The sequence below is a fragment of the Schistocerca americana genome, chromosome 1 (genome assembly GCF_021461395.2).
Source record: "Schistocerca americana isolate TAMUIC-IGC-003095 chromosome 1, iqSchAmer2.1, whole genome shotgun sequence".
In the NCBI taxonomy this organism is placed as follows: domain Eukaryota; kingdom Metazoa; phylum Arthropoda; class Insecta; order Orthoptera; family Acrididae; genus Schistocerca; species Schistocerca americana.
In genome coordinates, this window is record NC_060119.1 from 1,221,488,916 (window position 1) to 1,221,515,871 (window position 26,956).

A 26,956-nucleotide genomic window follows, 5' to 3' on the forward strand; every position below is an offset into this window, starting at 1 on the left:
GTGTCTGGTGCACATGTTAGATCGGTTGCAGCCGCTACCATGGCAGGTTATCAAGATTTAAGTGAGTTTGAACGTGGTGTTATAGTCGGCACACAGCATCTCCGAGGTAGCGATGAAGTGGGGATTTTCCCGTACGACCATTTCACGAGTGTACCGTGAATATCAGGAATCTGGTAAAACATCAAATCTCTGACACCGCTGCGGGCAGAGAAAGATCCTTCAACAACGGGACCAGCGACGGCTGAAGAGAACCTTTAATCGTGACAGAAGTGCAACCCTTCTGCAAATTGCTGCAGATTTCAATGCTGGGCCATCAACAAGTGTCAGCGTGCGAACCATTTAACGAAATATCATCGATATGGGCTTTCGGAGCCGAAGACCCACTCGTGTCCCCTTGATGACTGTACGATACAAAACTTTACGTCTCGCCATGGTCCGTCAACACCTACATTGGACTGTTGATGACTGGAAACATGTTGCCTGGTCCGACGAGTCTCGTTTCAAATTGTATCGAGCTGACAGATGTGTACAAGTATGGAGACGTCCTCATGACCCCATGCACCCGGCTTGTCAGCAGGGGACTGTTCAAGTTGGAGGCTCTGTAATGGTGTGGGGCGCGTGCAGTTGAAGTGATATGGGGCCTCTGCTACGTCTAGATACGATTCTGACATGTGACTCGTACCTGCATCCCTTTATGTCCATTGTGCATTCCGACGGACTTGGGCAATTTCAGTAGGACAATCCGACGCCCCACACGTCCAGAATTTCTACAGAGTGCTTCAGGAACAATCTTCTGAGTTTGAACACTTCCACTGGCCACCAAACTCCCCAGACATGAACATTATTGAGCGTATCTGGGACGCCTTGCAACGTGCTGTTCAGATCTCCACTCCCTCGTACTCTTACGGATTTATGGACAGCTTTGCAGGATTCATGATGTCAGCTCCTTACAGCACTACTTCAAACATTAGTCGAGTCCATGCCATGTCGTGTTGTGGCACTTCTGCGTGCTCGAAGGGGATCTACATGGTATTAGGCAAGTGTTCCAGTTTCGTTGGCTCTTCAGTGTACGTCAGTATTAGTTCCTATTATAAGCGAGACTAGATATAAAACCTTTCCATGGACCTTTCCATGGATTACCCTGCAATTGACTACGAGGGCGTGCTCAAAAGTAATGTCTCCGGATTTTTTACGTGAAAAGTATTAAACCTTTTGAAATGGAACAAACGTTATTAAGATTCTTCATGTCTACAAATCTGCAGCCGTTGCCGCTAGAGAGCTCCTAACTGTAGCCTGTAAAACAGCGCAGTTTAAAGTGACTACACACATCAAAAAAAAGTTTTGCATCACCTCGGTTCCGAGAGATCCGCAACCTGCACACAAAATAGAGATCAATATAAACATAATTTCCCTCTTTTTTATTGCTCATGAAAATCACACATTGCATGTATTTACCACCATACAGCGAGAACTTCAGAGGTGGTGGTCCAGATTGCTGTACACACCGATACCTCTAATATCCAGTAGCACATCCTCTTGCATTGATGCATGCCTGTATTCGTCGTCGCATACTATCCACAAGTACATCAAGGTGCTGTTGGTCCAGATTGTCCCACTCCTCAACGGCGATTCGGCGTAGATTCCTCAGAGTGGTTGATGGATCACGTCGTCCGTAAACAGCTCTTTTCAATCCATCCCAGGCATGTTCAATAGGGTTCATGTCTGGAGAACATGCTGGCCACTCTAGTCGAGCGATGTCGTTATCGTGTAGGAAGTCATTCACGACGGGGGCGCGAACTGTCGTCCATGAAGACGAATGCCTCGCCAATATGCTGCCGATATGGTTGCACTATCGGTCGTAGGATGGCATTCACGTATCGTACAGCCGTTACGGCGCCTTCCATGACCACCAGCGGCGTACGTCGGCCCCACCTAATTCCAGCCCAAAACAGCAGGAAATCTCCACCTTGGTGCTCTCGCTGGACAGTGTGTCTAAGACATTGCCTCCAAACACGTCTCCGACGATTGTCTGGTTGAAGCCATGTGATACACTCATCGGTGAAGAGAACGTGATGCCAATCCTGAGCAGTCCATTCGGCATGTTGTTGGGCTCATCTGTACCTCGGTGCAGGGTATCGTGGTTACAAAGATGCACCTCGCTATGGACGTCGGGAGTGAAGTTGCGTATCATGCAGCCTATTTCGCACAGTTTGAGTCGTAACACGACGTCCCGTGGGTGCACGAAATGCATTATTCAACATGGGGGGCGTTGCTGTCAGGGTTCCTCCGAGCCATAATCCGTAGATAGCGGTCATCCACTGCAGTAGTAACCTTTGGGCGGCCTGAGAGAAGCATGTCATCGACAGTTCCTGTCTCTCTGTATATCCTCCACGTCCGAACAACATCGCTCTGGTTCATTCCGAGACGCCTGGACACTTTCGTCGTTGAGAGCCCTTCCTGGTATAAAGTAACAATGCGGACACGATCGAACCGCGGTATTGACCGTCTTGGTATGGTTGAACTACAGACAACACGAGCCGCGTACCTCCTTCCTGGTGGAATGATTGGAACTGATCAGCTGTCGGACCCCCTCCGTCTGAGAGGCGCTGCTCATGCATGGTTGTTTCCATCTTTGGGCGGGTTTAGTGATGTCTCTGAACAGTCAAAGGGACTGTGTCTGTGATACAATATCCACAGTCAAGGTCTATCTTTGGGAGTTCTGGGAACTGTGGTAATGCAAAACTTTTTTTGATGTGTGTATTTCGGTGTGTGAGAAACACCTCGCTGTAATCGAGTTCCGAATTGGAAGAGTTCGTCCACACACGCAGTACCCTGTCTTTTATCTTGGCAATACCATACGATATTTGCAACAATCCAATGCCATGGGTTAACTGTCGTCAAACATCCACCTTACAGTCCAGACTTGGCCCCATCCGGTTTTCGTCTGTTGTCAGAACTTGAAGAACAGCTTCGAGGACTTCACTTCGATAGCGATGAGGCGATATAAGCAGAGGTGAGGTTTTTCCTCCGTCAACAAAGTCGAATATTATACAGTGGCAGTATCAAAAAACTACTGTCTCGTTGGGAGAAATGTTTTCGCCACCAGAGTGACTAAGTTGAGACATAAATGCGTAATGTGAATAAAGATGTAGAATGTTAGTACCGTTTGTTTTATTTAAAAATTCACTTAAAAAATTCGGAGGCATTACTTTTCAGCACGCCCTCGTAATACTACATGGTCCATCACATTAATTTGACACCCGCTCCAGTTCACTGTCAACGTGCAATAAACACTAACCGACGACATGTGGCAGCACTAGAAGTGGTAGGTATACGAAGAGTGTCGGGTGGACGCGGACAGGCCGGCCATTGTGGCCGAGCGGTTCTAGGCACTTCAGTCCGGTACCGCGCTGTTGCTACGGTCGCAGGTTCGGATCCTGCCTCGGGCATGGATGTGTGTGATGTCCTTAGGCCAGTTAGGTTTAAGTAGTTCTAAGTTATAGGAGACTGATGACCTCAGATCTTAACTCCCATAGTGCTAAGAGCCATTTCAAGCATTTGGACGCGGACAACAGAGAAGTCGTTATCGTAATGCGGAAACGGACCGATTTATCTGACGTACAAGAAGGCATGATCATTGGCTTTCGGGCCAATGTGGAAGCTTATCCGAAACGGCTTATTCCGTAAACCGTTGGGGCATCGCCGTAGTTAAAGTGCACTGTGCATGGCAAACTGGCGCTATCGGAAATCGGCCCCGAGGCAACTGCGGTGCACCACGGGCCATAGATGACAGTGGTGAACGATGGCTGCGAAGATGTATACGGGCGAATAGACGTGCAACTGTTGAGCAAGTGACTACCCAGAACCCAGATGAACGAACGGGCTACCAACAGTGTCTCCTCCACGACCGTTCAGCGTACATTGTTGCGTGTGGGCCTCCGCACCAGGCACGTGGCTCATGCAACCATGCTGACTGATGTTCACCGGGGACTGACGCAACTGCACGTCCACCAAGGGGCGACAGTTGACCTTTTCAGATGAATCAAGCTTTGCGGTTCATCGAAAAAATGCCAGTTGGCCTGTACGGCGTGAAACGTCTGAAAGCGAACATTTTGCAACAATTGTCCGTAGGGTCCAGAGGAGGGAGCGTTATAGTCTGTGGAACGTTTCATGGCATTCCCTGGGTGATCTCGTCATTCTGCGACGCACAACGTGAGACGCCCTGGTAAACGCGCCGGACAGGGCAGGTAGTTTAAGTTGCGGAAAGGGGCCAAAATTAGCGGCTGTCAGTTAGACTCCAACATACAATCATTTATTTGTTCAAATATTACAAGAAACAACAAAATTTTAAAAAAAATACATCTTTATTTTGGAAACTTAATTAGCGGCTGAGTGCGCCGTACAATCTCATGCCTTAAGGGCAAGACCACTTTAATTTAAAAACGGCTGAAAGCCAATAACTTAAAGCTCAACCAAAATCAAAAATTTAAAAGGCAAAGGCTTATCTTAAAACAGTTCCTTACTTAGGCTGAAGGCCCAAGGAATCTGACACTTTAAGAGTAAACAACTTAAATTCAGAATCTGCTGAATCTTAATTTTAAAAATGCGAACGGCTTTACGTAAAACAGTTATTAAACTCGGCTGAAGGCCCAAAGCATCTAACAGCTTAAGAACAGGAGAACTTCAATTCAGAGTCAGCTGAAGGCCCCAAGAATATGAGACTTTAAGAGCAAAACAACTTACATTCAAAAGCGGCTGAAGGCCCAACACTTAAGACTCAATAACATTCATTTTAAAAATGCCAAGGGCTTTACGTAAAACAGTTCTTAAATTAGGCTGAAGGTTCAAACCATCTGACGCCTTAAGGGCAAAACAACCTCAATTTAAAAATCGGCTAGAAACCATAGAAGTACAAACAACAAGAACAAACAAGAAAAGGCAGTACACCCAAGGACGCTCAGAATTTCCGAGGGTCGCCCTGGAATTCAATCACTAACGCTCGCTTGGGTGAGACAGGCAGTTGGCCCAACCATTGTCGGTCTGACGACAATCCAATCGACAGATAGTGACCAGACCAAGCGACGAAATTCAAACGAGACAATGTGAACGGTTGGGCTGGCTTATAGATTAAGTAAAGACTCAACTTTCGTGTCCGGGATCGGTGAGCCACGGACGTCGTAACAATGGGAACAGACCCTCACACTCCGACCGCACGTGGACGTCGCCAGCGGGTCCGGCCAGACATCCGCCACGGAGAGTTCCTCGCTCCTCCACGCCAACCGATAAACTGCCCAGGTCCGGAAACGGTAAAAGGACCAAGTATACGTCGGCCGATGAGACGACCAACCGAACGACCAACCAACGGTCGTCCTGCTCCAATCTGCCTCCGTCGGACAGTTGATGTGTGTCGCCAGCGATCGGCGAGCACTGGCTGTCGGCGCCTCACCGGCGCTCCGTCCCCGACTTCACTCCTGCTGCGTCCTGACTGCACTGCTGGTCCGTCTCCAACTGAACGCCAGCCAGACACACGACGACCCGGAAATACTATCGGTCGCCCTAGAGATGGTACGATAGTGCACTTATCGATACGCTGCTGCTGCCGCTCACGGGCAAGTAAGTCAGGAAGTTAGTGACGCCAGTAAATGAAATCAGAAAACGGGGCGGCGTTACCGTAATAGAAGATGACAAACAATAAATGCGATAAACGCGAGCCGTGCACTGCTCGAAACGGACCAACACAAGTGGGAATCTAACCTTGGGGACTACGCTCAACCCCTACATGCAGTTTGTTTCTTCTGGGCACGATGGCATCTACCAGCAGGGCCGTTCAGCGTGTCGCGCAGCTCACAGTCCACGCGCGTGGTTGGAAGAGAACCAGGATGAACTTAGCGTACTCCCCCGGACACCAAACCCCCGCATTAAAGCTCGATCGGGAATCTGGGACCACCTTGAAGGGGCTGTTCAAATCACGGGTAGTCAACCGAGAAACCTAGCCCAGTTGACTATGGCTCTGGAGTCAACATGGCTCCACATCCCTGGTCACGTTAAGGTCACTGTACAATTTATACAAACATTCTGATATCCGATCTCCCATGACGAATGTTGATTTTTGTAATTAATGACGCTGATATTCTCCCCTCTCCGAAAATAGAACCTAGCTTTATGGGGCCCGTGGAGGGATTTGTCTGTCGTAAATTAACACATGTTTACGCAACACAGACTCTTGTAACCTTGCTCTACCACTAGCTGCATTTATGATGATGAAGTCCCATACTCCTTGACGGAGCGTAGGGGACGAGGTCCTAGCGGAGGTGGTTTGCTATTGCCTTCCTCCGATCGTAAAGGGGATGAAGGAAGATGATGAAGACGACACAACAACACCTAGTCATCTCGTGGCAAGTGAAAGTCCCTGACCCCGCCGGGAATCGAACCCGGGACCCCATGCTACGGAAGAGAGAACGCTACCGTGAGACCACGAGCTGTGGGCAGCTGTACTTAGTAAACCCCTGAACTAAGATCCTAAATTCTCTACTCTGAAACGGGCTTTCATTGGTGGCGGCAGGAATTCATGAAAGGGCCAAGCCCCGTGTTCAACATCACTTGTGGTCGACAACATCTAGATCTATTTCGTGAAAACATTTAAGATTTTCCTTTACAATGGAATGAAGCGAAAAGTGAGTTAACAACGACCAATAATCACAGAGCGACAGAAGGGCTTAGGAATTTGCTTTGAAATTTATCCCTTTTTTTAATTTACGAGAACATCAACATCAATAATCACAGAGCGCCAGAAGGCCTAGAATTTATTTTAAAATTGTCTCTTAAAAAAATTACAAGATCAAAATCAATAATCACGAAGCGGCAGAAAGCTTAGATATTGCCCTGTGCGTCAGCGCACCTGACGATGGCGACACGTCTGATCTCCGAAATATTGTGCCCGTTGGACACTATGGACCGACAGTACACCCGTGGACTGTTCGAGCGACTGTGATATGATTTACAAACAATAGAGCACAGCAGTCTTATACATATATATACAGGGTGAGTCACCTAACGTTACCGCTGGATATATTTCGTAAACCACATCAAATACTGACGAACCGATTCCACAGACCGAACGTGAGGAGAGGGGCTAGTGTAATTGTTTAATACAAACCATACAAAAATGCACGGAAGTATGTTTTTTAACACAAACCTACGTTTTTTAAATGGAACCACGTTAGTTTTGTTAGCACATCTGAACATATAAACAAATGCGTAATCAGTGCCGTTTGTTGCATTGTAAAATGTTAATTACATCCGGAGATATTGTAACCTAAAGTTGACGCTTGAAGCCTCCGACGTTCAGTTGCGTGTTGTAACAAACACGGACCACGGTCGGCGAGCAGCATCTGAGGGACATGTTTACGATGACGACCGTGTTTACGAGTGTGGCTGTAGTGCACTGTTGTGGTTTGGTCTAGCTGTCGCAGTGTCCGCATGTAGCGCTTGCTGCTATTGTTATTCTGCGTCTCCGCACGCAGACCAACTGTAGTACACCGTGTTACCAGACGTCTGTGATAGTGTAGTGTTGTAGGAACTGTGACCATGGTGTATTCGAACTCTGAAAAGGCGGAGATGATACTCATCTATGGCGAGTGTCGATGAAATGCAGCTGAAGCCTGCAGGGTGTATGCAGAACGGTACCCGGACAGAGAGCATCCAACGTGCCGCACATTGTAAAACATCTACCGCCAACTGTATGCAACAGGTATGGTCGTAGCACGCCAACGGGTCCGTAAGAGGCCCGTCATAGGAGAAGCGGGTGCAGTTGCTGTGTTAGCTGCTGTTGCCATGAACCCACACATGAGTACACGGGACATTGCGAGAGCAGGTGGACTGAGTCAAAGTAGTGTCATGCGCATACTGCATCGTCACCGCTTTCACCCGTTTCATGTGTCGCTACATCAGCAATTACATGGTGATGACTTTAATTATCGAGTGCAATTCTGTCAATGGGCATTAACAGAGAAGGCGTTGTAGTTCTACCTGTTTACCAATGAAGCGGGTTTCACAAACCACGGGGCAGTGAATCTACGGAACAAGCATTACTGGTCCGTGGACAATCCTCGCTGGCTCAGACAGGTAGAGCGACAGCGACCGTGGACTGTAAATGTATGATGCGGAATCATTGGCGACCACCTCATTGGTCCTCACCTCATTGCAGGGACCCAAACAGCTGCAACATACATCGCGTTTCTACAGAATGGTCTGCCAACGTTGCTCGAAAATATCTCACTGGAAACGTGTCGACGTATGTGGTATCAGCATGATGGTGCACCTGCACATTCCGCAATCAACACTAGGCTGACCTTTGACAGGATGTTCGACGGGCGTTTCATAGGACGTGGAGGACGCATAAATTGGCCAGCCCGTTCTCCTGATCTTACACTTCTGGACTTCTTTCTGTGGGGTACGTTAAAGGAGAATGTGTACCGTGATGTGCCTAGAACCCCAGAGGATATGAAACAACGTATTGTGGCAGCCTGCGGCGACATTACACCAGATGTACTGCGGCGTGTACGACATTCATTACGCCAGAGATTGCAATTGTGTGCAGCAAATGATGGCCACCTCATTGAACATCTATTGGCCTGACATGTCGGGAGACACTCTATTCCACTCCGTAATTGAAAACGGAAACCACGTGTGTACGTGTACCTCACTCCTCATGGTAATGTACATGTGCGTCAGTGAAAAAGACCAATAAAAAGGTGTTAGCATGTGGACGTAATGTGCTGTTCCAGTCTCTTCTGTACTTAAGGTCCATCACCGTTCCCTTTGGATCCCTACGTAATTCGGCGCTCTCCGATACACACGATCGAACAGCGGAGGAGTGGTACTCAAGCGTCAACTTTAGGTTACAATATCTCCGGATGTTATTAACATTTTACAATGCAACAAACGGCACTGATTACGTATTTGTTTATATGTTCAGATGTGCTAACAAAACTAACGGGGTTCCATTTAAAAAAACGTAGGTTTGTGTTAAAAAACATACTTCCGTGCATTTTTTTTATGGTTTGTATTAACCAATTACACTAGCCCCTCTTCTCACGTTCGGACTGTGGAATCGATTCGTCAGTATTTGATGTGGTTTACGAAATATGTCCAGCGGTAATGTTAGGTGACTCACCCTGTATATATGGTGAACTTAACTTGCAGTAGATTTTAATATGGTGAAATTTACTAACTGTTCGATGAATTGAAACCTTCGTATTTGCACAATTGTGATGCTTGATTCCGGGAGGGGAAGGCAGGCAAGAGCAAAATTAACGGAAACTGAAAATTAAGAAGATCCCCACGACAGAGCGTCGCAATAAACATAAGAACTTAAGTGACCGACAACCTGCAACCGCTACTCGGCACGAAATAGCAGTCCCAATGAGGTCCTAGTACCGGCCACCGCCCAGGAACGCGCCTGTTTGCTCTCCGGTCGTCAAGTCGGCTGACAGGAGGGGCACACCAAGACAATTCGTTGGCCAGTCGGACAATCAGGAGCTGTGTCAGCATACAATATGGCTAACTAGCCCAGCCTGCAAAACTGGCTACCTGATATTAGTGTTAGATCAACTTAGACAGTAACCAAGTAAAACACAAGGATAATTCACCAAGTGAACCTTCAGCAAATTCGTTCAAAAAATGTTCAAATGTGTGTGAAATCTTAGGGGACTTAACTGCTAAGGTCATCAGTCCCTAAGCTTACACACTACTTAACCTAAATTATCCTATGGACAAACACGCACACCCATGCCCGAAGGAGGACTCGAACCTCCGCCGGGACCAGCCGCACAGTCCATGACTGCAGCTCCTTAGACCGCTCGCCTAATCCTGCGCGGCTGCAAATTCGTTCTCTGCTTTCTTTTTTAATGACAAACACTTAAAATAGATTATAATACTTGATCCCAGAAAATAATCAAAGATAATTCCAGTAATACTATTATTTGCCCCTAGAACTCTAGACAAATATTTAAACGAGAGGGTAATATTTAAACACAAAAATGGTTCAAATGGCTCTGAGCACTATGGGACTTAACTGCTGAGGTCATCAGTCCCCTAGAACTTAGAACTACTTAAACCTAACTAACCTAAGGACATCACTCACATCCATGCCCGAGGCAGGATTCGAACCTGCGACCGTAGCAGTCGCGCAGTTCCAGACTGTAGCGCCTAGAATCGCTCGGCCACTCCGGCCGGCTATTTAAACACAAGATTAATCCAAGGTAACTACAACAAGTTGCCTCCACAAATCCAATACTCGGACAGCATTAAAATTGACTGCTCATTCAAAAATTTCACTACATACAAATACTGCATGTTACCAATACAGGGCATACATCAACTGTCTGTAGTGTCCACTACATGGCAGCCGTCCCCTTCTGCCGCTAGAGCTAAGGAAAGCCACGTGGGTGGCCAATGTAATTCTAAAACACAATTTAAAAAAAAGTGTTTAACTCTTGGCACAATAATTGCCCTCTTTATCCCAGTAGGACTGCTATTATTTGGACCCATTCACAGATCCACCAACAAACAATACCACAAGCAACTGAAACAATACTAAAACCAGTCACTGTGCAGCAACAGGATCGGGTCCGCAGCTCGTGGTCGTGCGGTAGCGTTCTCGCTTCCCGCGCCCGGGTTCCCGGGTTCGATTCCCGGCGGGGTCAGGGATTTTCTCTGCCTCGTGATGACTGGGTGTTGTGTGACGTCCTTAGGTTAGTTAGGTTTAAGTAGCTCTAAGTTCTAGGGGACTGATGACCATCGATGTTAAGTCCCATAGTGCTCAGAGCCATTTGAACAGGAACGGATTGCAAGTAATCAGGGACACAGAGATCCCAGAAGCGGCCAAAAGACACAATACAAATTGTCCGCTGACGCGACCGACCGGCTGACCGACCAACCAACCAACGGTCGTTTCCGATTAAATCACAGGCAAGGGTTAAGGCTGCAAGTGAATCGCCAACTGACAGCTTGTTACCAAGAGGTCACTTCGACAGAAGGCAACATAGTGGCCGGCAACGGTAAGACACTTTCACACTTTCGATGGAAAACCAACAGCCATCAGCCTCTCGCGGAACGGAGCCTTGGGTCGCTTCCTGCACAATCGGCCAACGGTCGTCCTGACCGTTTCAGCTCGGAGCCACAACTTCCTCCCAGCGCTGTCCTAACGAGACTCGCGCAACGCGAAAATTCGGCCCACCAGCCGCGGCGTGGCGGCAGCGCCACCGGACGACCAGAGGATAAACCGAGCAGAGGAAGTCGCCCGGAAGAGAAATCGATACGAGTCTGCACGGCTCACACCCGATAGCCGAATTCGGGAAATCTGCATACGAATTCGTCACCGAATGGTCTGAGTATGTGGTTTAAGCTCGAATTCGTAATATGAGACAGCGATTTGTTCTCTGAAGGATGCTGCGGAACACTAACTTCGCTTCCACCCCGCTTGAGAGGATATCTGTCTTCACGAATGCAGCCAATCGGTTCTACGAACCGGGCATGGCCTCTGGATCCAGGCAGCAGACGTCATTCTTGCCGACGTGAGCCACGATTTGGACTCAATGCGCCCAACAGCCTATGGCAGAACCTTCTCCATATCTTGGACGACATTCTTCCCTATCTCTACCCCTCCCCATTACCCCATACGCATACGGAGTGGATAGTGGATACTGGCTTTCCTTCCCGACCTCTCTGCTATTTCCCTAGGGGACTCCATCAACAGCTTAACGCTGGAGCTCAGAATTACCTCCCCACCCCCCAAGCACTTGTCCAAAACTTTCAGAAAGATCGGCCCAAATCTGAAAATAGAGGCTTACTCAGCTGTCTCAGATGTACTTTCAGCAGTGTGCAACACCTAAAACTTGTTTCTAAGGCGTGTGGGTACAGCCGCGCTGTCAGTACCCCTTTTGCCTTCCGTGAAGAGATTCGCGACTACACTACTGTTCGCCATACTTATCTGGACGTGGCTCGGACAGGTCGTGAGTGTATGAAGGCACTGTGACGTCAGGTACCACACGTGATGTTATGGCGACCGGAGGCGTCACAGCTTTTGCCCCTGTGCCTCAGGGTCACCGCAGATCGGGACAGTAGCCTGAACTCAAGCAGCTTCCGAGTGTTTCCGGACGGTGGCCAATTCCCCTTGCATTCGTACACATCATCGTCTATACATCAATAAACATAACACTAAACCAATCAGTCAATGGACACAATAGAAGTACAGCTGTTACGTTGCTTTGGGCCGTCATTACGCTACAAGCTCAATTCAAGCAATACAAATGATTTAAAATACACAAGCACTTCCAAAAAGTTATCAGACGCTAACTAAAATATATACTACCCATCAAAACTCGAAAGACACACAAGGCAGACAGCAGCGACGACACTTTCTTCTGTAGATTGCTGTTCTTTATTTCAAATACGCCAATTTCAGATCCGTTCAACGACAAAATAAATTACAACGCCTGCAGCACGAAAGAGGTCCCTGCAACTGCACTAACATTTTGAAATACAGTACAGAAGTACTTCATACATTAAAAATTCCGAATCATTTCACATAAAATATTGAGGAGGATTTCTTGGCTTTGTTAACATATTGACATTTAAAAACATGTACATTACAATTTTTTTAAAAGATATTAATATTTTTAAAAATATTTTGATTGGTATTTATCGCCTACAGGGTTAAAGGATGCCCTCTACATGGATTAAAATACCGTACTGAAATAATTAACACAGAAAACTTTCTAAGAAGACATTAGTGAGGATTTACTAGCTTTACAAACACATTATTATTATAGGTAATAGTTAAATCACTTTTAACACTCTATCAAAAACGCGTCTTCGCTTCTTTCCATCGGACGATCGTCGAACTGCCAGGACGATAGCACCACAACACGGGTTTCCTTCATCATGTCAAATTCGTCATTGCCTTTGTGCTGTGGCTGCCACTGCTGAGATTTGGTAAAGCGTCCTGGTCCATCCCAAGTCTCGTAAGTTTGTAAAATGTCTCTAAAAATTTCATAACAAGTATTGTGCACAAAATCAGCAGCGTCTCTAGAGCAGGGCCAACCACGGCGTGCCAAACTGCACGCGGACCGAGTGTCCGGCCAGCGTTGCGGCCCACGACTCTGCCTGTCGTTGTTTTGCTCGTTCCTTCCCAGAGTACTTGGTGTAGCTCGAAATTTCATTTCGTAATGTGGCGTGGCATTTTTCGGTCCGCACAACGCTGTTCAGTTCGGCAGAATAGTGATGTCAGCACTGTTTCCCTTTTCTATTTGTTTGTGGTATGAAGAACGTTAACAGGTCAAGTGGACCTTTCCATAAAAAGAGGCAATGTAACGACCTATCGTCACACACCTTTAAAATGAACTGTAATGACAGAAGAGAGAGACGAGCATTCTTAACTTCTATTATGCAGTCGCGTACGAGATGGGTACTGTAAATTCCCTATGCATCGATATTACAATACTATATACAGGGCTATTACAAATGATTGAAGCGATTTCATAAATTCACTGTAGCTCCATTCATTGACATATGGTCACGACACACTACAGATACGTAGAAAAACTCATAAAGTTTTGTTCGGCTGAAGCCTCACTTCGGGTTTCAGCCGCCAGAGCGCTCGAGAGCGCAGTGAGACAAAATGGCGACAGGAGCCGAGAAAGCGTGTGTCGTGCTTGAAATGCACTCACATCAGTCAGTCATAACAGTGCAACGACACTTCAGGACGAAGTTCAACAAAGATCCGCCAACTGCTAACTCCATTCGGCGATGGTATGCGCAGTTTAAAGCTTCTGGATGCCTCTGTAAGGGGAAATCAACGGGTCGGTCTGCAGTGAGCGAAGAAACGGTTGAACGCGTGCGGGCAAGTCTCACGCGTAGCCCGCGGAAGTCGACGAATAAAGCAAGCAGGGAGCTAAACGTACCACAGCCGACGGTTTGGAAAATCTTACGGAAAAGGCTAAAGCAGAAGCCTTACCGTTTACAATTGCTACAAGCCCTGACACCCGATGAAAAAGTCAAACGCTTTGAATTTTCGGCGCGGTTGCAACACCTGATGGAAGAGGATGCGTTCAGTACGAAACTTGTTTTCAGTGATGAAGCAACATTTTTTCTTAATGGTGAAGTGAACAGACACAATGTGCGAATCTGGGCGGTAGAGAATCCTCACGCATTCGTGCAGCAACTTCGCAATTCACCAACAGTTAACGTGTTTTGTGCAATCTCACGGTTTAAAGTTTACGGCCCCAATTTTCTTCTGCGAAAAAAACGTTACAGCACACGTGTATCTGGACATGCTGGAAAATTGGCCCATGCCACAACTGGAGACCGACAGCGCCGACTTCATCTTTCAACAGGAAATGTGCATCATGATGTTCGGCATTTCTTAAACAGGAGATTGGAAAACCGATGGATCGGTCGTGGTGGAGATCATGATCAGCAATTCATGTCATGGCCTCCACGCTCTCCCGACTTATCCCCATGCGATTTCTTTCTGTGGAGTTACGTGAAAGATTCAGTGTTTAAACCTCCTCTACCAAGAAACGTGCCAGAACTGCGAGCTCGCATCAACGATGCTTTCGAACTCATTGATGCGGACATGTTGCGCCGAGTGTGGGAGTAACTTGATTATCGGCTTGATGTCTGCCGAATCACTAAAGGGGCACATATCGAAAATTTGTGAATGCCTAAAAAAACTTTTTGAGTTTTTGTATGTGTGTGCAAAGCATTGTGAAAATATCTCAAATAATAAAGTTATTGTAGAGCTGTGAAATCGCTTCAATCATTTGTAATAACCCTGTAGAAATAATTTAAAGGTTTAGCTGACAATTAAGTGCAAGAAATTACAATTATCGACAGATAGGATTTATTGTTCAATATAGCAAGAAGTACTTCGTGCTATATGTGCAGGCACGCAAGACATAAAGAAATAAGTGGTGTTAATAGTAACGTTTCTGAGGTTGCACGCATTACTCCACTGTCAGTGCAGCAGGTTTTGATGGAACTGAACGAAGAGTATGGAGACTGTACATATTACTGAAAAGTACGTTGGTTAATTCAAGGGCACGCCTGGAACGATTTGTCGATAGAAAACTAGCTATTCGTGAATTTATGAACGAAAAAGGAGTGGAGTAACGAAAATTAGATCCCGAATAGATTGCATAGCTCGCATTATAACCAATTTGACTGCAAACTGCCAACAGTAACACATTGCAGGGTGGGAAATAACTTCTTTCTGATTTAGGATATTGCAGTGCCTGTGTTATTCCAAATTACGATGCGATGTTCCTTCCGACATGACGGCATTTCCACCAAAGATACATGTGGTCACCTGGAGAAAGGGTAGGGTACAGCCATCCACTATCTTTCAGAAGTGGATCCAGGAATGTGGTCAATTTTTGGACGTTTTTGCTAATACGACTTCGTATAATTAGACGACGCGTTAAATACCAGTCCACTTTTGTTAATTATCTAGGGAGCATTTTCTGCAACCCGCTCCGCAGCTGGAACCTCTCTGATGACCGGAGTTCAAGGGTGAAGCTATATTCTCATCGCCATCAAAGCTCGGCGTTCACTTTCCGAAGGGATCTCCACAACCGGCAGCTTCAAAACGACCGGGAGCCGATTCGTTTTCGCACACCAGGAGCATCTTCGAGCTTTTTTACTGTTTCCTACAGTAAATAAAGGGGTTTTCTGTTGTTCTTTTTATTTACCCTGTATAGCTAAAGGACACCCACATAAAAACTTTTTTACTTTAGTTACCTGCAGTCTGTAATTTCTAGTCAGTGGCTAAAAGCTGATTTTAGTGTGTTGTTCCATGTAGAAACTGTGATTATTCCGCTCATATACATAAATTTGTTTTGTTATTATCATTTCTAGCTGAGATATTGTAATTTGATAACCGTTCTCGCAAAATCTAATTACAAAAAAAGAAAAAAAAATAACAAGTTGCAGCCTTAAGGGAAAACAGTTGGCAGCGTTTACTTCCTGATGTTTCGAGTGGTGTCATAAGTTGCACTACTGGAAGGGTATGCTCAGTTTGGTTGCATTCTGTTTTATACTGTTTTCTAACAAAACACAACGCCGCCACGCAGGTTTCACTTTCTATTGTAATTTTATTACGTTCACTATTGTTGGGACAACGTGAGTACTCGTACAATGGGCTTAATAAAAAACTAAAAAGAAAAAAATACCGTTGCAAGAGTAAAAAAATGAAACGAGCAAAATGGTAAGGCGACGGCTCGCGATATAAAAAAAAGATAAAGAAAAATAAAACAATGGTAAGGAGACCGATCACGATGAGTGAGATATCCGGGTTGAAGGCCCGGTCCGGCACAAATTTTCATTGTCGTCATCTCATTATACAGGGGAGACTTGTGCATATTCGCAACTACGAATACATTTCATTTCTTTCCGATTTGATGGGAATGCATTTAAAAAAGAAAATCGCTTTACAGGAGGACACATTCTGGCACAGTCCTGTTCCCTAAGCTCACTGCCGTTAAATGAAACGGGAATCTGGAGAACTCATTGCGACCTTGAAAAAACTACAAAATCAGTTTCCTAAGCCGTTTGACGACACTGTGTATCTTACATCTGTTTTCGAGACCGTTTGCCGTTTCAGTTGAAAGCGCCCCTGCACATGAGCAGATGTAACTGATTGACCTGCAAGGTAATTCCTCTTTTAATGACAAACCATTTCAGGATAAAACGGTCAAGGACTTCTTCATCGCTTTTCTCGGGTAGAGTTTCGATTCTTTTTTCGGTTATGAAGTAAAAAGAAGTCACCATTATGTGCGAAAATCTGTGAAACTGTCCATGTTTGTCCTTACGTCGAAAGTCTGCATGTCATAAAAATTGTATTTGTCTCTTCACTGGACCAACAATAAATAAAACTCAATTTTTTTTAGATGTACATTTTTGAGAAATGTCAAACATAAAAGCAAGCTATATTCAGTGCGACTGCATTGCCATTTAAATGCGACGCGTTAGCAGTTCCCCGTCCCCCCAACCCCTGAAAGTGCTCAGTCAGCGTGTCGTGGCGGTGGAGGAAATGTGCAGGTAGACTGAGTGCTATGGCACTCGAGCTAAGGCGTTCCAGCCGAGCCGAAATCTTGGTTGTCGCTGCTCCAGAGGTGTGTAACTGTCAAGTTCCTCCAGCACGCTGAGACAAACTCTTTTCGGACCTCTATGTAATATCTCCATAATTCACCTACTGTCCTAAGTCCATGTTTGCTATTTTTCATGTACCCTCCAAATGCCTGTCAATTACTGGGCCCACAATACCATATCCCAAAATTTCGCCCCGTCTTGGCCATATTTATCACATTCTGCATACTTAATCTTTAATACCCCGTTATTATTACATTTGTTCCGTTTTGCAGTTATGACTTAATCTGTGTGCCATTTGTCCTTCATTCATCTTACTCTTACTTTATTTATATTAATTATTATTTTTCTTACTGTATTTGATTATGATTATTTTTTCTCTGTTGTTTTTTCATGTCACAGCAACCCGATTTTACCGTATGGCAATTCTTTCCAGAGCACACCCTTTGCATGTCAAAGTGACATATCTCTTAACTTAGTTTCATCACTTCTATTGGTAAATTTTGTTTTTGATTTTGTTAAACATACCCTACATCCATGTGTCCTACATCCGTTTGCTGTTGCTACTTGTTTAATAACTCCAAACTGCCTCTGTAATTCGTCTTAGATGAGTGGCAGCAGCGCGGGGGAGCCGCGCGGTCTGGGTGCCTTGCGACGGTTCGCAAGACTGCTTGCGTCGGTGGTTCGAGTCCTCCCTCGGGCATGGGTATTCAAAAACATGGCTCTGAGCACTATGGGACTTAGCTTCTGAGGTCATCAGTCCCCTAGAACTTAGAACTACTAAAACCTAACCCTTACCTAAGGACATCACACACATCCATGCCCGAGGCAGGATTGGAAGCTACTACCGTAGCGGTCGCACGGTTTCAGAGGCATGGGTGTGAGTGCTGTCCTTAGCGTAAGTTAGTTTAAGCTAGATTAAGTAGTGTGTAAGCCTAGGGACTGATGACCTCAGCAGTTTGGTCCCATAGGAGTTTACCACAAATTTGCACAAAAATTTCCATGAGTGGCAATTCAAAGGTTCTGTTGCAAATTTCATAACAGTATAAGCTGGCTGGCACTAGGTCTCACCTGTAATACCATCTGAGAATCCATCCTTTCTGAAGTCGTTAAAAGCGTTCCTTCCTCGCTCCCTTTTGGGAGTCAAACCGAAAACTTTAATCGCTCAGTTATTTTCAGTCTCTAATGTGAATCACATTTGCGGATGCTGCTGGTTTAATATTTCAATCGCTTCGACTGCTTCATTTTTCTTGCGTTTAAGGAACAAAATAGAATCTTCGATGTCTTCTCTGTAATAAATCCTCTTCCCTTTAATTTCTTAAATTCAGCTGAAACATTTATTCTACAAGTCGTTCACAAAAATTTCCACCAGAATACCTGGTAGACAATTTCGCATGGTTCAATCTTCGTCTTCTGTAAAAAACCTTGTTGGTAAACATTTAATAATTAAAAGCCAACGTGAAATCTACACAATCCGAAAGTTCAAAATTTTCACCCATACTTATTGACCTGTTACTTCTTGGTTTATTCCTAATAATATCTAGAATTCCTTACTTTTAAAGACACGTTGTTGTCCTGCTAGATTCGGGATGGGATGTGACGCTTTAACAAACTTCAGCAGCGGCGTCCCATAGCACACAGGCAGCGACGAATTTGGGGCGAAAAGAGGAAGCTTCATCGTGGCCTCCTTTCAGCCTAGCTCTCACACAACTACCTCTGCAATTGACCAATAAAAAGAAATGACACATTTTAAAAAAATTTCTTTAAAGTTGTTCTCCGTTTAATAAAAACAATTTTGTGGAGGGCGCTCTTTAACGCTACAGGCACTACGCCAAATCTTTTTTCTATTCTAACACATTTTCTTTCTTTCAATATGTCTGCAACGCTAATAAATCAATGTTTTATGTATAAAGTTTACTGTTTCATATACGAATTATTTCAATATCGTATTTAAATGCGTTAGTATGGATAGATGGGCCTCTTTAACGCTGGAAATGTTTGTACATATCAAATTTCTTTAAAATCTTAATCTAAAGTGATAGCATGCCAGTATCGTTCTAGGATACGAATACTGGTCGTCATCACCACTCTGTACAGTCAACAAACCCAGTCTTATTCTCAAAAGAATAGACGACTCATTCAACATGTCCGTTCAGACTGAGCGTTTCCGTATAACATCGTTCCTAATCCGTCAACAATATGATCTATAATATCTGATCGAAAGTATCCACCACGTGCCGCCACGTAACGCGGAGCTGAGCACTATACTGGGTGTAACGGATATAACTGCAGATATTCTATTCGTGACTGAGGGCGATGTACTGAACATTACATCAGTATTTACGCCATTCTCAGACTAATAATTACGACTACTACAAGTTTGTATGTTTTTAGGTTGTGTAGTACCTCCTAGTAAATGTTGCAAGAGCAAGCCTTGAATGCTTATTTCCCTTTTTGCAGCAGATCAGGTGCTGACGTGCGGACGCCTGGACAGAAAACGGTTAGCCCATATACAGGGTGTAAATTTAATGTTGACAAACCAGAATAACTCAAACCAGAATAGCTCGAAAAAACAACTTCACACGAAAAAATGTGTAGAATCCAAAGTTGATTATTTTCGAGGGGGACATCTGCTGGTGCTAAAATGAACCCAGCCCCTTGGGAGTGGGGCGGGAGGCAACTTTAAAATTTCAAATGGGAACCCCCATTTGTTATTGCAGAATCAGATTCTACACAAAAAAACTACGTACATTTTGTCTTAAACATTTGTTTTGATTCTTAGTAGTTGGCGCAGTAATTCAAGAAAATCCATGTTCGCATTTTTGCGTGGAAAATGGTTACTGATAAATAAAAAATGAGTTCACTCGTTGGTAAGTAGGATGTTTCGTTAGTAAGTTAGCTAGTCAGATGATTTGTTTGATAATTAAAAGTTGTGTGGCCTCATAACCACAAAACAAATATAACTTACCCGAATCTGCAGAAAAAATTAATACTTGGGTCAACATTTGTAAAACTCTAATTTCTCTCTCTCAAACCCCACCCTATGGGGAAAGAGAGCGAGTTTTAGTTTTGGCGAATCAAAATTTACGAAGTAAATAAATGTTTTTTATTTATCCGAAACCATTTCCCACGCAAAAATGAGAACATGGATTTTCTTGAATTACAGCGCCAACTACCAAGAATCAAAACAAATGTTTAAGACAAAGTGTACGTAGCTTTTTTTGTAGATTCTGATTCTACAATAAAAATGTAGGTTCCCATGTGAAATTTTAAAGTTGCCATCCGCCCCACCCCCAGGGTGCTGGGGTGGCGGGCTAATCTTAGCACCAGCAGATGTCCCCCTCGAAAATAATCAGCTTTGGATTCTACACATTTTTTTCGTGTGAAGCTTATTTTTCGAGTTATTCTGATTTGTCAACTTAAAATTTACACCCTGTAGATAGGCGTAGCCCACTTAATGATGCAGTTACGACCGTGCAGAGAACATCAGGTCGTAAAGTTTTTGATGTGTCTGACGGACGACTCTTCGACTTGGAGTAAAAAAGAACCAACAGACTGTTGTATATGGGTATTATAAAAGTATCTGCACTTACATGTGTAACATACCCAGTATATCACGAAAGGTGTACACGCCAGTATAAAAGGAGGCAGGGAGTATTGCGTTGTCAATAGAAAGCACTAATAGCACAATGGATCGGTAACCAGAGCTCAGTGACTGCGGACGTGGGATAGACACCACAGACATCCAGACCTGCCGAGGTTGGCTGTTGGTGACGTGATTGTGAAGTGGAAATGGAACCGCAGAAAAACACGACCAGGCAGACCTTATGTGATGACGTTCGACAAGGACCGTCATGCATTGTGGGTGAGGAGGGCGGGAGGGGGCGGGGGGGGGGGGGGGGTTGTAAACAGTCACATTAAATCAGCGGAAAGGATCTCTTCTGTGTTCCACAGTGCCATCAACAACCCAGCTAGAACAATGAATGTGCCTACGGAGTTAAAATGGATGGGGGACATTGGCCGAACAGGTTCTCAAGAGCCACACATTTCTGTAGTCGATGCTGCCGGCCGGTGTGGCCATGCGGTTCTAGGTGCTTCAGTCAGGAACCGAGCGACCGCTACGGTCGCAGGTTCGAATCCTACCTAGGGCATGGATGTGTGTGATGTCCTTAGGTTAGTTAGGTTTAAGTAATTCTAAGTTCTAGGGGACTGATGACCACAGATGTTAAGTCCCATACTGCTCAGAGCCATTTTTGAACCATTTGAACCGTTTTTGTAGTCGATGCTAACCGAGCGTGAAGCAGTGGCACTGGACGCTGATAACTGGATATGGACTGATGGATCACGCTATGCGACGTGGCAAGCCGATGGTACGGACTGGGTTTGGCGAATGCTTGGAGAACGTTATTGGTATCAAGTGTAGTGACAACAGTGCTGCAGTATTGGGGGTGATTTAGATGGTTAGGGTGAGATCGCCTTATTGCGCTTAAGGAAACACTAAATGCTGATGAATATCAACATACACATTGTACAGCACAGTGTGCTGCGTACATTAGGGAAACAGTTCCGAGATGACACTATCAAATATCAGTACCTGTGAAGTAATAGTATCTGGAGAATAACAATCCTGAAATGGAATGCCCATCCAATGGTCCCTGCATGAACCCGATGAAACACATTTCGGATGAGTCAGAAGGTCGACTTCCTTCTAGATCCCAGTGGCCAACATCACTACCTCATCTTTTTTCGGTTCTTGAGGAAGAATTTCCTTCACAGACATTCAGACATCACACTGAAAATGTCCCAAGCGGAGTTCAAGCCGTCATGAAGGAGTAATTCTATCCTATATTAATGTCTGCTAATAGGTTTGTTGGTTGATTTGGGGCAGGGGGCGAAACAGCGAGGTCATTGGTCCCATCGGATTAGGGAAGGATGGAGGGGGAAGTCGACCGTAATCTTTCACAACCCACAATTTACCTGAAGAGATTTAGGGAAATCACGGAAAACCAAAATCAGGATGGCCGGAGGCGGGTTTGAACCGTAATCCTCCCAAATGCGAGTCCAGTGTGCTAACCACTGCGCTACCTCGCTCGGTAGTTGATAATTGCACACATGCTTTTGATCAGATAGTGATTTAGTACAGTGCCCTTGACAGAGAACCGCCCAGGCTCCTCGCATTATATCTTATAATTGGACCGATTGTGTTTCAAGTTACTTCTTTTAGTAGTGTGAGGTTTTTCACATTTAACTAGTTTATATGGTGAGGAACACTCCTGATACTAGAGTGACAGAACTACAGTGATCAACCAGAACACTAGGACCACCTATCTAATAGCCTGTATGTCCACTGGTGACACGGATAGCAGTGGCATGGAAGCAATGAGGCTTTGGTAGATCGCTCGAGGAGGTTGGCACCACATCTACACACACAAGTTATCTAATTTTCCGTCAATTCATGGGGGGGGGGGCAGAGGGGGGGGGATGAGTTCTGACGCCACGTTCAATCACATCCCATATGTGTTCCGTCTGTATCTGGTTGAGTTCGGCTGAGCTGTGATCCAGCACATCAATTGGAACTCTTCACTGTGTCCCTCGTACCATTCCATCAAACTCCTTCCACGTGACATGGCTCTTTATCTTGCTGAAAAACGCCACTTCCGACGGGAAACATGACCGTCGCGAAGGACTGTACAGGTCTGCAACCACTGCACAATACTTCTTGGCCGCCTTGATGCCTTGCACGAGTTACACTGGACTCATGGATGTTCAAGTGAATGTTCCCGAGAGCATAATGCAGCCGCCGTCAGCTTGTCTCCATCCCGCAGTACAGGTGTCAAGGAACTGGAACAAAACTGACTATTGACAAACAGTCAATATGGGTTTAAAAAACATCGTTCCCGTGAAACACAACTACCTCTTTATTCACATGAAGTGTTAAGCGCTATTCACAAGGGATTTCAGATAGATTCCGTATTCCTGGTTTTCCGGAAGGCTTTTGAGTTCGTAGTGATTGACGGAAAGTCATCGAATAAAACAGAAGTGATTTCTAGCGTTCCCCAAGGTAGTGTTATAGGCCCTTTGCTGTTCCTCATCCACATAAACGATTTGGGAGACAATCTGAGCAGCCGTCTTAGGTTGTTTGCAGATGCCGCTGTCGTTTATTGACTAATAAAGTCCTCCTAAGATCAAAACAAATTGCAAAACGATTTAGAAAAGATATCTGAGTGGTACGAAAATTTGCAGTTGACCCTAAATAACGCAACATGTGAGTTCATCCACATGAGTGCCAAAGGAAATTCGCTAAACTTCTGTTACATGATATATCAGTCTAATGTAAAAGCCGCAAATTCAGCTAAATACCTAGGTATTACAATTACTAACAGTTTAAATTGGAAGGAACACATAGAAAATGTTGTGGGGGAGACTAACCAAAGGCTGCGTTTTATTGGCAGGACACTTAGAAAATGTAACAGACCTACTAAGGAGACTGCCTACACTACGCTTGTCCGTCCTCTTTTAGAATACTGCTGCACAATGTAGGATCCTTACCAGGTAGGACTGACGGAGTACATCGAAAAAGTTCAGAGAAGGGCAGCACGTTTTGTATTATCGCGAAATATGGGAGAGAGTGTCGCAGAAACGATACAGCATTAGGGCTGGACATCATTAAACGAAAGGCGTTTTTCGTTGCGTCGGAATCTTGTCACGAAATTCCAAACACCAACTTTCTCCTCCGAATGCGAAAATACTTTGTTGACACCGACCTACACAGGGAGAAACGATCACCACGATAAAATAAGCGAATCAGAGGTCTTACGGAAAGATATAGGTGTTCATTCTTTCCGCGCACTATACGATATTGGAATAATTGAGAATTGTGAAGGTGGTTCGATGAACCCTCTGCGAGGCACTTAAATGTGATTTGCAGAGTATCCATGTAGATATAGATGTACTTGTAGAACTGTTTCCCCAAAAGACTACGGATTCGCATCCTCCCATCGGCATGCTGAAGAACGTACCGTAATTCATCAGACCATGGAGCGCTCTGCCACTGCGCCAACGTGGCGATGGTCACTTGTCCATTTCAGTAGTAGTTGCCGACGTCGTGGTGTTAACATTGGCACATACATGAGTCGTCGGCTGCGGAGGTCATCCATTAGGATCATGCATTCAAACTCGCTCGTACTCTGTCCAGTATTAAAGTCTGATGATATGAGTTCCATTCAAGTTCTAAGGCCTCCGCTTTTTTTTCTAATAAACTACTCACCCGAAATCGATGAAATTGGCGTTACTTCTCGATGTAATTGCCCTGCAGACGTACACATTTTTCACAACGCTGACGCCATGATTCCATGGCAGCGGCGAAGGCTTCTTTAGGAGTCTGTTTTGACCACTGGAAAATCGCTGAGGCAATAGCAGACGGCTGGTGAATGTGCGGCCACGGAGAGTGTCTTTCATTGGATTATGATGAGAAAGTACGCCAACTTCTGGAGGACCTTGCATACAGAATTCTGGAGTGTGACCCCACTGACAAGGTGGCCAAGAAGACTAGTGCTCTCTTGAAGGAAACAGGGATGCCCGATAAGATCATCAGACAACTACGGGAAAAAGCGCCTGTGCCACCTAGACTGTATGGTCTGCCTAAAATACACAAGGAGGGTGTGCCCCTACGTCCTATTGTCAGTAATATTGGGGCACCTACGCACACAACAGCCAAGTACCTGAAAGGTCTCCTGGCTCCATATGTGGGGAAATGTATTCACCACATCCGCAACTCAGAAGATTTCCTGCAACGCCTCAAGCAACTGCACATCACAGATTCGGACATCATAGTTAGTTTTGATGTGGTATCGCTGTTCACCAGGGTCCCACTGAAGGACTCACTAGAACTGATTGCAGAGAAATTTGATGGTGCTCTGTTGGACCTGTTCAGTCATACACTGACATCCACGTATTTCCTGTACAGAAACCAATATTACGAGCAAACTGAAGGTGTAGCTATGGTCAGCCCACTGTCCCCTGTGGTTGCCAACATGTTTATGGAGAGTTTTGAGGAGAGAGCACTGGAGACAGCCACATTTAAATCCACATGCTTCTTTAGGTATGTGGATGACACCTTCGTGATCTGGCCACATGGGATGGACAGGCTCAATGAGTTTCTTGAACATCTTAACTCATGCCACCCTAATATCAAGTTCACCATGGAACTGGAGAAGAATGGCCAGCTGTCATTTCTGGATGTACTAGTCCAGAGGAAAGCAGATGGATCAATTGGCCACAGTGTGTACCGAAAACCTACACACACTGATTTATATCTGCAGGCCAGCAGTTGTCACCACCCCGCACAGAAGAATGGGGTTCTGAAGACTTTAGTCCATAGAGCACGTGCCCTATCAGACCAAGAGAATCTACCCATAGAGATAGAACATCTCAAAACAGTTTTCTCCAAGAATGGATACATGGACAGACAAATTGAGAGGGCACTCCGACCAGCCACTATACCACAGGTTCCTGAAGAAGACCAAGATGAAGCAAGGAATGTGGCATATCTGCCCTATGCTAGCTCTATTTCTGCCAGAATCAGTAGGATCCTGCGTAAACACAATATCAAGTGTGTTTTCTGTCCATCCAACAAGATCGGGGGACTGCTGGGGAGTGTCAAAGACGACCTGGGGTTACGAAAACCAGGGATTTACAATATACCTTGTCAATGTGGCATGTCCTACATTGGCCAGACGACAAGAACTGTGGAGATCAGGTGCAAAGAACATCAGAGGCACACTAGATTAAGACAGGTGACTAAGTCAGCCATTGCTGAACACTCTCTAGAACTAGATCATGCCATGAAGTATGAGGATACCAAGATTCTAGCACAAACACCCAGATTTTGGGACAGTGTTATAAGAGAATCGATTGAGATTAAAATGACTGACGATCTTATGAATCGTGACACAGGGTACCAGCTAAGCAGAGCCTGGGATCCGGCTCTGGAATTGTTAAAGGAGCAACGGGGCCAGCTGCAACACTACACAAACAGAAGAACCAGAGACATGGAGATGGTAAACGAGCCCCTGACGGACTGTCAGGAGCACCAGACCGAAGATGGAACACCCAGAGGTGGGACTGGTGGGCGCGGACCGCAGAGGGAACATCCAGAGCCGCAGCAGACGAAAAACGGAGCGGCAACGCTCCAACAGGTCGTGGTGAGCGGGCGCGGACCTCAGGGGGAACGCCTGGTACCCCAGACCGTAGATGAAACCCCCAGGAGCGGGTTTGGTGGGCGCGGACCGCAGAGGGAACACCCAGAACCGCAGCGGACGGAAAACGGAGCAGCAACGCTCCAGCAGGTCACAGGGGATGGGCGCGGACCACAGAGGAAGCGCCTGCAGCCGTTGGTGGAGGGGGAAGGCCATAGGCATAAATACTGGACCAGGTCCACTCGAGGAGCAGTCTCAGGTCGCACCTGATGAAGGTCTGGAGCTACGTGACCGAAATATCGTGCAAGTACGACGCTGATATCCGGCAGAACACCCGACAACCCAAGATGTCAGTGTCTTTCATTGTTGGAAAAAGTCACTAGGAGCCAGGTCAGGTGAGTAGGGAGCATGAGGAATCAAAGTTGTTAACACGAAGAAACTCGATGTACGGGTGCGTTGTCTTGGTGAAACAGCACACGCGCAGCCCTTCCCGGACGTTTTTGTTGCAGTGCAGGAAGGAATTTGTTCTTCAAAAAATGGCTCTGAGCACTATGCGACTTAACTTCTGAGGTCATCAGTCGCCTAGAACTTAGAACTAATTAAACCTAACT